A 7,095-nucleotide genomic window follows, 5' to 3' on the forward strand; every position below is an offset into this window, starting at 1 on the left:
ACCATTGCAGTTTATTTTACAGATTTATTGCACCTGTTATTCATATTTTCTTTGATTATGCTCTTTTGGAAGTACAGGGTCTTTTATAGTGCTAGCTAAAACAACATTACCTTACAATGTGAACTTAGTTTTAAAAACTGTTGAATAAGGCAAAAAAATAGATCACTGAAAATATGTCCTCCATTTAAATGATAGTTATAACAAATTCTGTTATTGATAAAGGATTGATTCATTTCCTCATTTGTGTGATACATGTTGCAAAGAAAATATAATATTCCCATTGTATTTGTAGCATGTTATTTGTTCTTGTTATTTGTAGTATGACAAGTCATTGTCCTAGAAATTTGTATCGGTTTTTCCTTTCATGAATCACTACTTGTTCCTTAACTCTTCTCTGCTGTTGTGTATTGAGTTACTGAGAATCAAGCTTTACGTAATATACTGTAACTTTTTGTCCATAACTCTCTTTAATATGATGTTCCATTTAAGCAAAGCCTGTCTCTTACCAGAACTTACTATATTAATTCCTGGTATCAAGCATTTTCTTGTGTTCTCTTAGGTGGAGTGTCAAATCTTTCCTTTTATTCAAATCCTACTCATTTTGACTACTTGACCTACAAGGATTTTGCAGCTATTTTAGTACATAGTTGTGTACCATTTTTCCGGAGTCATGGGACTTTTGTTTTCTATGATTTTCAGTTTTAAGTAGTCATATCTGGCAATTTTCAGCTGGTAAGTATTATGTACAAATATTTTATTTTTGTGCCAGTTCTTGGATTCATAAAGAATTTTCCCAGTGGAAAGTTTTTCAAGATGTTAATAGGTTTTTAGGGAAATTGAAAAGTCTTTTTGGTTCCCTTACGTTTGAATGTAAGTAAACATTTTAATAATGTTTCATGCAGTAATGTACTTTAGGACCAGACAGAATTCTAAGGCATCTCCCTGTCATTGTTCTAATAACATCTTGTAGACTCCTCTATTGCTTCATCTTGACCTCATTTACTTGCTGCATTGAAGAGATCCTTGATCCAGTAAAAGTACTGTGAGGTATGTGGGAAGAACGGTATGCTTTCCGGGATGGTGGGAAAGGGTGTAAATGTGGAATGTCCTGCATTCAGTGTGACTATTAGATCTCAGATGGACAGAGGGGACTTACAGTTTTCCTGCACCTCTATAACTTCATGTTTGAAATATTGCAATGCATCTGCTTTCCCTTCCCATTTTGTATTCTGACTATTGTTTAACTCCAGAAATAGATTAATATATCTACAAACAGTAAAATTTATAATACAGGCACTCTGTTCTGTGAGTGTTCTCCATTTCTTACTGTAGCCATTTCTAATATTTTATATATAAATTAAATGTCGTACTTTAATTTATCCTTACCTTATTGCTATGTCCAGAGATCGCATACCTGTATATGACACTCTTACCCACCACTAAAGTGTAGCTCTACTATTCCTCCCACCCCATCCCTTTCCTTCTTGTAATCACAATAGATTTCAGAAACACTAGAGATGAATTCGTTGTCACTTTTATTAATTTTTGATTACTAATACCTCTCATGATGAAACGATCTTTCTTTCCCTTTTTATGTTATTAATATAATCAGCATAGCTCCTCCCCATTTTATCCCCACAAAACATAATTTCAATCTTTGTAAATGACATTTGAGTACAAAGCACATGTTTGTGCAGCCAAGTATCCCGCCGTGTTCTCTGACCTGTGAGACATGGAATGAAATGGCTGCAAAGAGCAAACAGACTCCATGGTGCCTCTGAAGTCTCTGACTTGTACAGATTCTTCAAAATAACTTGGAGACAATTCTTTGCAAGGGACATTCCAGTATTCTCTCTTATTGATCCCAATCATACGTTCTAAACACATATACATTGGGTCATCTTCTCTATTCACACCAAACTTAATAATTCGAGGGGGTTGTGATTGTGAGGGGAACATTTGGTGATAGGCAGGAGTAACTCCTGGCTCTGCACTCAGGAATGACTCCTGGTTTTGTTCTGTGTACCCTGTGGGATGTTGGGGATCAATCTTAGGTCTGCTGCATGCAAAGCAAGTGCCTTAACTGATGAACTATCACTCTAACCCCCTAAACTCCAATTTTAAAAAATGTTATTGAGTTACCGTGAGATAGTTACAAGCTTTCATGTTTGGGTTACAATCTCACAATGATCAAACACCCATCCCTTCACCAGTGCACATTCCCCACCACCAATATCCCCGGTATACCCCCCCTTTTCCACCCTCCTCCTGCCTCCATGGCAGACAATATTCCCCATACTCTCTCTCTACTTTTGGGCATTATGGTTGCAACACAGACACTGAGAGGTCATCATGTTTGGTCCATTATCTACTTTTGGCACACATCTTCCACCCAACTGATTACTCCAGCCATCATTTTCTTAATGATCCCTTCTCTATTTCATCTGCCTTCTCCCCTCCGCTCATGTAGCAGGCTTCCAGTTATGGGGCAATCCGCCTGGCCCTTGTATCTACTGTCCTTGGGTGTAAGCCTCATGTTATGTTATTCTATACTTCACAAATGTACACTCCACTTTTTAACCCCTCCCAAATCCCATATTGTATGAAATACAAAATTGACATTATGTATTATAGCTGTTGACTCTTCTTTCTCTCATTTTAATCAACTATTCATTCATACTTCATCATTGAGGTCAGATTGAAGTAGGAAATTGATTCATATTATAAGATTTTCAGAACTAAAACTTTCTAAGTTTTTGTGACCCTATCAGGATGACCTTAAGACTTAAATATTGGACTGGATCAATAGTACACTGGGTAGGGTGCTTGTATTGGATGAAGCAGACATGGTTACAATTCCCTGCATCTCATATGGCCCCCAAACCTTAGAGCTATCTCTGCATGCACAGCCTGGAATCAGATCCGAATACCAGCAGTTGTGGCCACAAAACAAAACAAAAAATTTGAACTTTCAAATAAAATAAAATATCTAATATACAGTATGTATAATACATTTACAAAATTCTAAAGTACAAAACCAATACTCTCACAAAAAATGGGAGAAATAGGGATGGAAAGATAGTATAGTGGATATGTCACTGGCCTTACACATGACTGATCTAGGTTTATACCCAGCCCATCTAATACCTGAAGCTTAGGACAGGTGCCTAAGCACAGAGTCAGGAGTAAGCCTGAGCATAGCTAGGCATAGCCCCCAAAGAAAAAACACGGGAGAGAATATATGAATAGGCACTTTCACCAAAAGGAGATATGAATGGCCAATAAGCATATGAAAAGTGTTTTTATTGCTTGGAATCAGGGAAACACAAATAAAAATGATAATGAGGTACTTCACGCCTCGTTAGAATGAACTGTACTAAAACTGAAAACAAGTCTTGGTGATGTGTAGTGAAAAAGGAACCCTCATTCACTTAAAGTAGCAATGTCATTTTGTCCAGCCTTTATGAAAAATTTTGTATTTCTCCAAAATGTAGAATGGAGCTCCCATTTGATCTAGTTTGACAAACACAAAAACATTAATTTGGAAGGATACATGCACACCTATGTTCATTATTGCTCTTGGCACAATAGCCAGATCCAGATGTAACCCAAATTTCCAACAAGAGATAAGTGTATAAAGAACTTGTGATTGTTATACATAGTGGAATACTATGCAACCTCAAAGAAAAATAAAGTCATTCACTTCTTTGCAACTTCAACTGAGAATGAAATTAGAATATCATAATGAGTAAAATAAGCCATAGACAGAAAGCCAAATACACATGAGCTCACTCATTTGTTACACATAGAGAACCAAATCAAGGACATAGAGAGTATCACTAATAATCTTTGGTTAATGAAATACAGGCCTTGTGTGCAAGTTGGAGGGAGAGGGTTAATAGATTGTTTAGATTGACTATAATAATATGGGACCATAGGTTGGGGGTCTAGAACACATGGATAATAGCTAAAGTAGGTAGCAATATGTAACAAAATGATCTAAGTGTTGAACAACAAATGGCATAGGGTGGACATGTAGAGGAATGTTGGATAAGTGGGGGCATAAGAACTGATGGAAGAGTCATGGCTTCATTGCCAGTGGTGTATTCAGCAACTTTACATCAGTACCATAAAAGTAAGCACTCTAGTAACCATATTATCAAAACTATAGTGAAAATATTAGGGGCTGAATGATAGTGCAGAGATTATGGTTTGTGTTCTACATGTAGTTTATCCAGCTTTGAATCCTGGCTCCCCATATGACCTGGGTTATATGCTGTAAGCCCCATGAAGAATTATCACTGAGCACAGAGCCCGGAGTAAACCATAAGTACCATCTGGTGGGGGTCAAACACTGAACAAATAATTTTTAATGAAATAGAAGATCAGAGTCTGGGGCTAGAAAGTAAGTACAGTGAATAGTGCATTTTCCTTGTATTTGGCCGAAATGGGTTCATTCCCCAGCATCCCAAAATGTCCCATGAGCACCTCCAGGAATGATTCCTGAGGATGAAGCCAGGTGTAATCCTTGAAGATCCCCAGGTGTTGTGCAAACAAGAACAAAAAAACCTCATATTACTTGAGCTTTATGGAGAACTAGTACGAAGCAAGATATTGAACGTGTAATTTATCTTTGGTAGTTGTATTGTCCTTTGCACCCATCTCAATTTTCCCAGTTTGCATCCCAGATATTAAGAGTGATGTTTTAGAGGACATTATATTAGGCTCTTGTCTTTCAAATATGCCACATGAGTGCCCACTAGAGTAGCATTGTTATCTGAGTTCCAATCAGCTCCCTGTGTGTTCCCAATATATCCCTATGGGGTCACAGGTGAAAATCTCATAAATAGAGGGTTGAGGCATGAGACTCAGGAACCTCATGCTGGATATAACATGGGTGTGTGTGTAGCTAGACACAATGTCCTAAACGAGCCATAGTCAGAAAAAAAAAACAGTTAAAAACACAGATCTACACAGCTGCTTAAGAAGATTCCAGACTAGAAATTCTGACATGAAATTTTCTTGTTATTCCAGAAAAATCAACCCTATGGTGTCAACATTGTTTGACTTTTTTTATGATTTCCAAGTTCACTATTTCAGTATTATCAGTTTTCATGACAAGTAGAAATATAGTAGAATATAGTTTATTCACATGAGTGTAATTGTTATCATTTGTTTTTCCCCCTTTCGTTTCATTCTTAGGCATTTTATAATACAGAAGGTATGATAATTCTTCTCTCTCTCTCTCTCTCTCTTTTCTTATTGAATCACCGTGAGAACAGTTACTGGGCTTTCGGGATCAAGTCTCAGTCATACAATGATCAAACACCCATCCCTTCACCAATGCACATGTTCCACCACCAAGAACCCTAGCATACGCCCCCAGCTACTCCCCGCCTGCCTTGTGTGGCAGATGATTTTCACTTTACTCTCCTTTTACTTTGATTACATTCAATTTTCGACAGAAACCCACTATTATTATTTGGAGTTACCCCTCCACCAATCAGACCTGTCGAATTGGCATCATTAGATCATATGTTTTCTATTGTTGATAACAAAGAGCATATGATGTTGCATGGTCGTGAAAGCGGCTGCCCAGTTTTGGGATTCTGGTATTTTAGTAATGAAGCTCAGAGGTGTTTCTTCCAGAAGCCACTGCATTCCGAGATTGGTTAGTGTGCCTCTGGGATCATGGCTGTTCAGGAGCGGAGGAGCTGTTTGTGGGCAGCCGCTCGGGGTCTCATTGGGCAGGGAGCAGGGACAGTTCTGCCCCCCACCCCCCATCGCAAGATTCCCGGTGCGTCCCATCACTGCAAGTTCATACCTCTCTGTCCAATTGGTTCTGAAAGGTGGCGGTCACCATGCTGCCGCAAAGGGGAAAAGGCCAAGGGACAAAAACCCTTCCCCTCCCGGGGCTGCATGGGCTATAGCTTAGTTCACAGTCCATGAGTATATCTGCCAGCAGCCGCTGTGTTGGGAGATTGGTTTCTGTGCCTCTGCGATCATGGCCGCTCAGGGGTGGCGGAGCTGTTCCTGAGCAGCTTTTTGTATATCAGGAAGGTTGCGCAGCCACGTAAGTGCCTGCGTGGTTTGGAGAAATAGTCCCAGTCCCACATACCAGAGCCGTGTTAATAGAAGCTCAGTGTTGCCGGGATTCCATCTGGAGAAGGCAGGGTAGCTGCACCTTCTCTGTCTGGCAACCCTGTGTTGTTGGCCTGGTCTGGGGTCCGGAGCATTTTCTGGCTTGCAGTGCCCGCTGGCCCGGATTCTTCACTGCTGGTTGCTGCTGCAAGATGGCGCCGGGGGTGGGTTGAGGGCATGACTTCCGAGGGCAGGGGTGGGCTGGAGTCTGGGATGGAGGCTCCCAGTTCCATTGCCCCCAGACAGTTTGGAGAAATGGTCCTAGTCCCACATACCGGAGCCATGTTAGTAGAAGCTCAGTGTTGCCGGGACTCCATCTGGAGAAGGCGGGGTGGCTGCACCTTCTCTGTCTGGCACTCTGGTGTTGTTGAAAGAAGGCATGATAATTCTTGAAACTATAAAATGATCATGCAGTTAAAGTAAAAAGAAAGATGTACAGTTATAGCAATAGTAATTCAGATAAGCTACAAGATGCTCTTAGGAATCAGCAGCAGAGAGAAATAAAGTATACAAAAATATCACACAGTAAAAGAAGACTTAAATCATGTGAAAAACTAGATAAGCAAATTCAACAAAGTATGAAATTTTTCAAAATTTCAATGTTGTTCTGAATGTTTTTTCATGCTATTTTTTGGGGGTAGTTTCACTTGTGTGGCCCCACAGAAATTATTACATGAGTAATGAATACAAATTGTACAACTTTTTTTCCTGAAAGAGAGCAAAATGAAAATGAGAAATAGTTTGTAGTTGTTCATAATGCTTGCTGCTGTGATCTGATTCTACTTCTACGAGTTAATATAGGATGGTTGAGAGCATATCGTAATCAGGATACCAGGCATACTCATTTTAAAAAGTAGATTATGTAAGGGAAAGTAAAGTAGATAAACATGAATAATTGCTAATCATTTTGTATTTGTGCCTATGATGTTGTTGTTTTGATTTGCATCTCCCTGA

General features: G+C 39.3%; 1 non-coding gene across 1 annotated transcript; it reads left to right on the plus strand.

Moving 5' to 3' along the window:
• Positions 1 to 1,691: 1,691 nt before the first annotated feature.
• Positions 1,692 to 1,826, plus strand: LOC129400634 (small nucleolar RNA SNORA70). Its single transcript, XR_008627829.1, has one exon. It is a non-coding gene; the product is annotated as a small nucleolar RNA SNORA70 (small nucleolar RNA).
• The last annotated feature ends 5,269 nt before the right edge of the window (positions 1,827 to 7,095 follow it).

The sequence above is a fragment of the Sorex araneus genome, chromosome X (genome assembly GCF_027595985.1).
Source record: "Sorex araneus isolate mSorAra2 chromosome X, mSorAra2.pri, whole genome shotgun sequence".
NCBI lineage: Eukaryota > Metazoa > Chordata > Mammalia > Eulipotyphla > Soricidae > Sorex > Sorex araneus.